Source organism: Ananas comosus, unplaced genomic scaffold (genome assembly GCF_001540865.1).
Source record: "Ananas comosus cultivar F153 unplaced genomic scaffold, ASM154086v1, whole genome shotgun sequence".
Lineage (NCBI taxonomy): Eukaryota > Viridiplantae > Streptophyta > Magnoliopsida > Poales > Bromeliaceae > Ananas > Ananas comosus.
The window spans coordinates 3,457-12,847 of NW_017890786.1; positions in this window are offsets into that span (position 1 = coordinate 3,457).

Here is a 9,391-nt window from a genome sequence, read left to right on the forward strand (position 1 = left end):
CCAACAGCTAGGTTTTTTTTGCCTAGAACTTTTTCATGAAGGAAGGATTTATTCAAGGCAATTGGTTAAGGGCTGTTTTCCAACCTTCTTCAATAGATTTTTCCCTGGTTAAGATAAGCATCCTTACAGTAAAATCACAATCAGATTCAGAGATTGCCACATGTATACGAATCCCCACAGTTTAACTGTTCCAAAATTACAACAGCAATGCAACTTCCCCAATCTGACCCTCAAATCCAAATTTGCATCCAAATTTCAACTTACGTATACAAATTGCAGTCTTATATACACTTTTGTTCATTTTTTATTTCCAAGTTTGCACACCCCCTTATTTTGCTGTGTCTCTATGAGATGAACTAAAACTCATTTTGGAATCCAACTTTGCTCCTGGCCTTACATGCTGACCTAGGATCAGTAATGTATTAGAGAAAGAACTTGAATTATACTAATATGACTTGGTTTCATTTATCCCTTCCTATCCTACCCCGTTTTGCTATTCTTTTTTAAAGCCATGATGATAAGTAGAGGGGAGTGTGGGAAATGTTGCTTTCGGATGGGTTGAAATTTGGGCGGTTTCCTCATAGGCAAGTGCTTCGGACTGTTCTTACTCTTAGTGGTTACGCAGCTTTACCTCCAATGGTAATCTACTGGTCCGTGCCCACTTCTTCCTGATCTTATTCCTGCTCATTACTCATGTTTCCTTCCTCCAGTTATTTGCTATTCCGGTTTGCAATAACTATGACCGAAATTAGTTGTCAATGCTTTCTTTGCATTTCTGTAATAATACCTTGATGTTTCATTCTATTTGATTATTCTAAGTTTAACTTAACTAAAGGAAATCTCTCAGTTTTGTGCTTAATTTGTATGCATCCTACAAAAAAATGCCGCAGCTTGTTTTTAATATCAGAATTTATACTAGCCATATACCCTGTCGCGTAGTTTGTTCTTAATATCCTCTGTTAGCCTTTTCCCTTATTCCTTTGTATGGCTTCCGAAGAGGGTCAGGTGGCTTCTTCCTTGACAGAAAACTATTTTTTCGTGGCTTTAGTATTAGCTTAAAAGATTTTCATATTCCAAAGGCGCCAATACAGGGAGTTTAGAAAAGCATTCAGAGATACTCATACATCCTTGACAAAACAAGATACGCTCAAAACCAGCTTGTGGAAATGCGCGTTGAAAACCATCTCAAAAATATCTGGATTATTCGATCGATTCAAAAAGTAATTCGGCTATTGCTAAAGTTCTCCAACAGCTGGACTTTTTGGGCCTGCAACTTTTCCGCGAAGGAAAGATTTATTAACTGCAAGTTGAAAACCATCTAAAAAGTATCTGGCAGCCAATTGTGGAGTTCATCGCGAAGTTCTCTTCTCTGGGTTATTTGATCGATTCAAAAAGTGATTTGGCTATTGCTAAAGTTCTCCAACAGTTAGGCCTTTTTTGCCTAGAACTTTTTCACGAAGGAAAGATTTATTCAAGTCGATTGGTTAAGGGCTGTTTTTCAATCTTCTTCAATAGATTTTCTGCTGGTGAAGATAAACATCCTTACAGTAAAATCACAATCAGATTCAGAGATCGCAACATGTATACGAATCCCCACAGTTTAGCTGTTCCAAAATTACAACAGCAATGCAACTTCCCCAATCCGACCCTCAAATCCAAATTTGCATCCAAATTTCAACTTAAATATCAAAATTGCAGTCTTATATACACTTTTGTTAATTTTTTATTTCCAAGTTTGCACACTCCCTTATTTTGCTGTGTCTCTATGAGATGAACTCAAACTCATTTTGGAATCCAACTTTGCTCCATTGGCACTACTAATCAGCCAGACTTTGGTGTCGAACTAATAATGTTTGATTTCATGGAGAATCTGAGCAAAGAATATTTGTTTTCCTTACAATTCCGAATTGCCTATTTGAATTCTCAATTGTCTACTTGAATTCTAAATTGTGTAGGCGAATTCTAAATTCAGAATTTAAAATGTAGAATTCAGAATCGCAGCAAAGTATTTGGTGCATATAAAAGTTTAAAATTAGAAGTTATGGTCTTAATTGCATCAGGATATTTAGTGCATATGAAAGGTTCAAATTCAGAATTCTGAATTGTGTCGGCGATGTTCCAGGATTCAGAATTCTGCATTCTAAAAAGTTAGAATTGCATATAAAAATTTGGGATTGGAAATTTAGAATTCTGGATTCACAATTTTGAATATTGGCTTGCATCAACAACCTTTTAGAATTTAAAACCTTAAAACTTGGAAGCTTAAAATATACAATGCAGAATTGTATTTAAAAGATCTCAATAATTGCAAACTGTTTGAAAATTCTTGATAAATTCATTTTATATACGCCTTAGATACTTTTTTTTTTTAAATGGTCCCATTTACATAGAATGTGCCTTAAATTATTTAACACAAAAGGTAAGCTTTCTTATGTAGAACATCCTGTTAAATTGGAGCTCCAAAATTAAGTGAAGCTCTCCACCGAAGTCAAACTTGACATTATACAATACATTGAAGGTTTCTCCATGACATACCATGCTTCTCTATTTTTCTATTTTGATTCTTCAAGATTTGCTCAGTATATTTGATATTTTGCTTTAGTGAAAAAAACCTTTAGATATTAGCATTTAACATGCGGATTTGTTGTATGTTAGTTTGGTGGTCTCTATAGTCAACCATAGATATGTCGCTCTTAAGGTGTTTGATGTTTTGCTTCAATGAGAACTCTTTTGTTTATTAAAATGCAGGAGGGTCCTAGCTTCGTCTCTTTGCAGCTAACTATGCTCTTGAGGTGTTTGATGGTTTGTTTTAATGAAAATGCTTTTGAGTGTTACCATGTCCCACACAAGTTTGATGTTAATTTGCTCAACTCTTTATAGCAGACTATAGATAAATTGTTCTTACGGTATTTGGTGTTTTGCTTCAATGAGAAAACGTCTCTGCTCATTACTTGCTTTGGTTCGGCATGTCCCTATGGAGGTTAAAAAACATGTGCTTTCTCGGCTGATTCGGTCCTTTTCTTGTGTGCCGGAATCTTCCGAACATGTATATTACTTATAAATTTGATTTCCTTCCTTAAATGCACATTTTCTTTATGTAAGTACCTAAAAAAAAATGCAGGCTTATATACACTGTTGTTCACTTTTCATTTCCAAGTTTCTACATTTCCTGTTTTTTTTTTCTAATTTACTTGGTTTTATTTATCCCTTACGATTTTTACCACATTTTCTATTCTTCTTTAAGGCTATGATGATATGTAGAGAGAAATGTGGGAAATATTGCTTTCGGATGGGTGGAAATTTGGACGGCCTACTCATAGGCGGCCGCTTCTGGCTTTTCTTATTCTTAGTAGTTACACACATTTCCCTCCAACGGTAATCTGCCACTCCCGTTGCACATATTTACTTCCCACAATAGCTTACCTTTTCCTGTTACTACCCAGTGCTTATGAGTGATGTTGCCGAATTAGAATGCAGGAGGATCCTAGCTTCGTCTCTTTGCAGCTGCTTACGAATTTTTCCCCTTTTTCTATTCTTCTTTAAGGCTATGATGATATGTAGAGAGAAATGTGGAAAATATTGCTTTCGAATGGGTGGAAGTTTGGACGGCCTACTCATAGGCAGTCACTTCTGGCTTTTCTTATTCTTAGTACTTACACACATTTCCCTCCAACGGTAATCTGCCGCTCCCGTTGCACATATTTACTTCCCACAATAGCTTACGTTTCCTGTTACTGCCCAGTGCTTATGAGTGGTATTACCGAATTAGAATGCAGGAGGATCCTAGCTTCATCTCTTTGCAGCTACCTATGCTCTTAAGGTATTTGATGGTTTGTTGTAATGAAAACGCTTTTGAGTGTTAGCATGTCGCACACAAGTTTGGTGTTAATTTGCTCTACTCTTTACAGCAAACTATAGATAAATCGTTCTTACGGTATTTGGTGTTTTGCTTCAATGAGAAAACCTCTTTGGTCATTACTTGCTTTGGTTTGGCATGTCCCTACGGAGGTAAAAAAACATGTGCTTCCTCAGCTGATTCGGTCCTTTTCTTGTGCGGCGGAATCTTCCGAACATGTATATTATTTATAAATTTGATTTCCTTCTTTAAATGCACATTTTCTTTATGTAAGTGCCTTAAAAAAAAAAATGCAGGTTTATATGTACTTTTGTTCAATTTTCATTTCCAAGTTTCTACATTTCCTTTTTTTTTTTTCCCTAATTTACTTGGTTTCATTTATCCCTTACTATTTTTCCCCCCGTTTTCTATTCTTCTTTGAGATTATGATGATATGTAGAGAGAAATGTGGAAAATGTTGCTTTCAAATGGGTGGAAGTTTGGACGGCCTACTCATAGGCAACCGCTTCTGCCTTATTCTTAGTATTTACACACATTTCCCTCGAACGGTAATCTACCACTCCCGTTGCACATATTTACTTCCCACAATAGCTTACTTTTCCTGCTACTACCCAGTACTTATGAGTGATGTTGCCGAACCTCCTTAACTGAGCCTTATTTTTTTATACAAATTTTCTCGGACAAATAGAACATGAGGACTATATATCAGACCTAATGATAACAAGCGCTCTGCGTCAAATTTCTTTTATGCTCTTCTCTATCAGTATCTGTTCTCTGATCCCTGTCAGTTTACATATGCATATTTTGTTCTGTAATTTTCCTGTTTACTTTAAAACTTGGGACTTCTTGCATATTGAGATTCACACTAATATTACTTGGTTTCATTTATCCCTTGTTGTTTTTCCGCGATGTTTCTATTCTTCAACTAAAGGTAAATGTGGAAAATGATGGTTGCGAATGGTTGGAAGTTTGGATGGCCTGCTCATAGGCAACCGCTTCTAACTGTGCTTATTCTTAGTAGTTACACACAGTTTCCCTCCAATGATAATCTACTATTTGGATGGCCTGCTCATAGGCAACCGCTTCTAACTGTTCTTATTCTTAGTAGTTACACACAGTTCCCCTCCAATGATAATCTACTATTCGGTGACCACTTCTATCTGTTCTTATCCCTGATCATTGCACATATTTACTGCCTGCAGTAATCTGCAGATTTTATTGCTACCCTGTGCTTATAAGTGGTTTTGGCAAATCTACTTAAGTGAGCCTTACTTTTCCTTGCATTTTTTTAAACTTGTTTGTGCTGTTCCCGTTGTTACTCAACCCCCCTGTTTTTCATGCGGCATTATATTATAATTTATACAATTATTTGGCCTGATTCTTCCTTACCTACTTCTTAGGCGAATTTTCTATGTGACGAATCCTAGGAATCTACCAGCTAAAAAAAATGTCCAAAATCTTTTGTTAAATTTCAGCATATAATGATTTGGGTGATTACTTGATGTCTGAACTTCTACAATGTATGGAGACCATCAGAATTTATGTTAAATGTGGTGCATATTAATGGTCTCTGTTGCTTCGGTATATTGTTATTTTACTAACATTGCTTTGCTTCATTTATTCCTTACTGTCTCTTGCTAATTTTCTTGCTCTTCTGTAAAGTTATAATGATAGGTAGAGGGAAGTGCCGCAAATATTGGCTTCAAACGAGTTGCGGTTTGGACATAGTGGAAGTTTAGATGGCCTACTGATAGGCAACCGCTTCCTCCTATTGTGGCCTTTAGCGATTGCACACATTTCTCTTCAATGGTAATCTACTGCTCAGCAACTATTTCCTACAATTCTTACTTTTTCTGTTGTCTCTTTCTTTATTTTCTTGCTCTTCTTTAAAGCTATGATGCTGGGTAGAGGGGAGTGCCGCAAATATTTACTTCGAATGCGTTGCGGTTTGGACAGAGTGGAAGTTTGGATGGTCTACTCATAGGCAACCACTTCCTCCTATTGTAGGCCTTAGCGATTGCGCACATTTCTCTTCAATGGTAATCCATTTTTCTGCAACTATTTCCTACCATTCTTACTTTAACCCCCGCAGCCACATAGAACCAACAGCAAAATGAACGGCCTTGAATTACACGCGCTCATTAGCTTATATTACCGAAAATAAAAGGAATATTTCATATTTGATGAAAATCTGGTCCAAATTAAGTTGTTTGATGTAGCAATATTTAATGGTTAATAACTTGAAGAAAGCACTCTAGCCTCTCTTACACAGTTACACTAATAAATTATAAATTCTGAATCCGGTATTCTAAAAATATCTCATTCCCTCAAAACGAGGGAAGTGTGGGAAATGTTACTTTTGAATAGATGGAAATTTGGCCAGCATCCTCATAGGCAACCGCTTACACACCTTTGCCTCCGCTGGTAATCTACTACTCAGTAATCACTTCTTGCTGTTGTTATTCCTGAGCATTGCACGTGTGGCCTCCACTGGTAATGTACTACTCGGTGTCACTTCTTGCTGTTCTGATTCTTGCTTTGGGCTGAATCAAGAGTTTTGATTTTTTTTCTTTCTTTGGTAAACGCTCTACCTACTAAGATTACTGCTGGAAAAAAAAAAGTATGTAAAAAAACAAGCATGTAACAATTGTGTGAATTTACATTGGTTCTAGCATTTTCTTAATTGTCAATACGAACTTATTTGAGTGGACGTAAGAATCAATCTTCTTTAGTTCTTGATTTTGTTACTAGCAGATTAGATAAAACTTGAAGCCTCCATCTATCACTTCAAACTATGTTAATTAGTGCTTTCTATACTTTGGTTGCTACAGCTAATCTGATAATTGTGCTTTCTATGATGGTGATTTTGAGACAGCTATTTTCTAACCATTCCTTTTGAGAAGTCTGCAGATTAAGTTCTTTGTCCACCAACTAGGGTTTGAAACCTCTCCCACAAAAATCTTGCAAATTTTTGCTCTACGAAAGATGATTCGTATAGGTTATAATGATTTAAACTTACATAACTGATGTTTTGACTAAATTTTCAATCTGCATATTCTTTTGGTGATTCTTTGGATTTTATTTTTTATTCATTTATCATGGTCTATTATAGTATTTTCATTGAGCATAATAGAACCATCTATTTTCCTTCCTGTTTCTTTCTTTTTTCTAGCTCTTCTTTGAGGCGATGATGATAAGTTGAGGGAAATGCGTAAAATATTTGCTTCGAACAAGTTGAGGTTTAGACGGTCTACTCATAGGCAGCTGCTTCATATTGTCTTAGCCTTGGTGGTCACGCGCATTTCCCTCTAACGGTAATTTATTACTCGGCAACCACAAATGTGCGGAATATGTTTACTTTGGAAATTTGGATGGCCTACTCATAGGCAACCGCTTCATATTGTCTTACCCTTGCTGACTGCACACATTTTCCTACAGCGCTAATTTATTGCTCAGGAACAGCTTCCTACCATTCTTATCCTTGGCGGTTGCGCACATTTCCCTCCTACGGTAATCTATTGCTCCTACTATTGCCCTATACTTCTGACCAATCTTTCCGAGTACTTATGAACAATGTTGCCGATTCTACTTAACTGAGCCTTGCCTTTTTGTTCCCTTTTTGGGTGGTTCTTTAAATTGATTTTACAGCAGAATTTATACAATTGTTTGGATTGTTCCCTGCTCATTGCCTTTTTAAATAATTTTCTTCGTTTGTCTGTCGACATTTGAATTGAATTCTTCCTCGGATTTTTTTTGCATGCATATTCTTTTGGTGATTCTTTTGGATTATATTATTTCATTCATTCAGCATAGTCTATTATACTATTTTCATTTCCTGCTTTTTTCATTGAGCATAATAGAACCATCTATTTTCCTTCCTGTTTCTTTCTTTTTTCTAGCTCTTCTTTGAGGCGATGATGATAAGTTGAGGGAAATGCGTAAAATATTTGCTTCGAACAAGTTGAGGTTTAGACGGCCTACTCATAGGCAGCTGCTTCATATTGTCTTAGCCTTGGTGGTCACGCGCATTTCCCTCTAACGGTAATTTATTACTCGGCAACCACAAATGTGTGGAATATGTTTACTTTGGAAGTTTGGATGGCCTACTCATAGGCAACCGCTTCATATTGTCTTACCCTTGCTGACTGCACACATTTTCCTACAGCGCTAATTTATTGCTCAGGAACAGCTTCCTACCATTCTTATCCTTGGCGGTTGCGCACATTTCCCTCCTACGGTAATCTATTGCTCCTACTATTGCCCTATACTTATGACCAATCTTGCCGAGTACTTATGAACAATGTTGCCGGTTCTACTTAACTGAGCCTTGCCTTTTTGTTCCCTTTTTGGGTGGTTCTTTAAATTGATTTTACAGCAGAATTTATACAATTGTTTGGATTGTTCCCTGCTCATTGCCTTTTTAAATAATTTTCTTCGTTTGTCTGTCGACATTTGAATTGAATTCTTCCTTGGATTTTTTTTTCATGCATATTCTTTTGGTGATTCTTTGGATTATATTATTTCATTCATTCAGCATAGTCTATTATACTATTTTCATTTCCTGCTTTTTTGAAGAATCTTTTTCCTATTGTCACTTTCTATTTTCTGGTTCTTTTGTGAGGCGCTGATGGCAAGCTGAGGAAAGTCTAGAAAATATTTGCTTCGAACAATGATTTCCCAAAGAACTCTTTGTTGTCGTTTCCGTGTACACTGCCTGCTACAATTTCTAGCTATTATGATGATTTATAGGTGGTATGCATTTATTTACGCTTTTTTGCGTTCCAGAACATAAGGCCTTCTTTTTTTTGTGTGTGTGTATGGGGTTGTGCTGTTCTAATACAATTGTGTATAGAAAATTTGTGCCTTATCATATGTCAGTGTAAAGTTGCATGAATTAGATCAAACTGAAATTCATGCATGAATAATTGCAATTTTTATTCACTTTAGGGAAAAAATTTGGGTTTAATTTAGATTCTTTTTTCAAATTTCTTTTATAGAGTATGAGCACGAGAACAAAATCTTCAAAACGGTTCTATTCTACTCAATAAAAAAACTATAATAGACCATGACAAATGAAAAAAGAAACAGAATCCAAAGAATCCTCAAAAAAATATGCAGACTGAAAAAATAGCCAACAGGATCCTCAAAAAAGATGCAAACTGAAAATTTGGTCAAAACAACAGTTATAAAGGTTTCAATCATTATAACCTATCTGAATCATCTTTCCTATTGTTTTATAGCTTAGCCTCATTATTATCTATATGAATCACCTTTCTTAGAGCACACCTTATGAAATATAGTTTTTATTTACCCCGTATATTTACTACTATTGAATCCATATCATATCCCTAACTTTTTACATTACATTGAGCATATTATATATAATACATACATATTATATATTATACATATTTGTTAGCGTCAAAATGGTGCTCCTATAGTGATTCCCAATGTAGTGCATTTGGCTTTGCAGAAGAAAGGTATATTACGTCTTCCCTTTGTGCAAATCTTGAAGGAATTGTTCAGGGGACATAT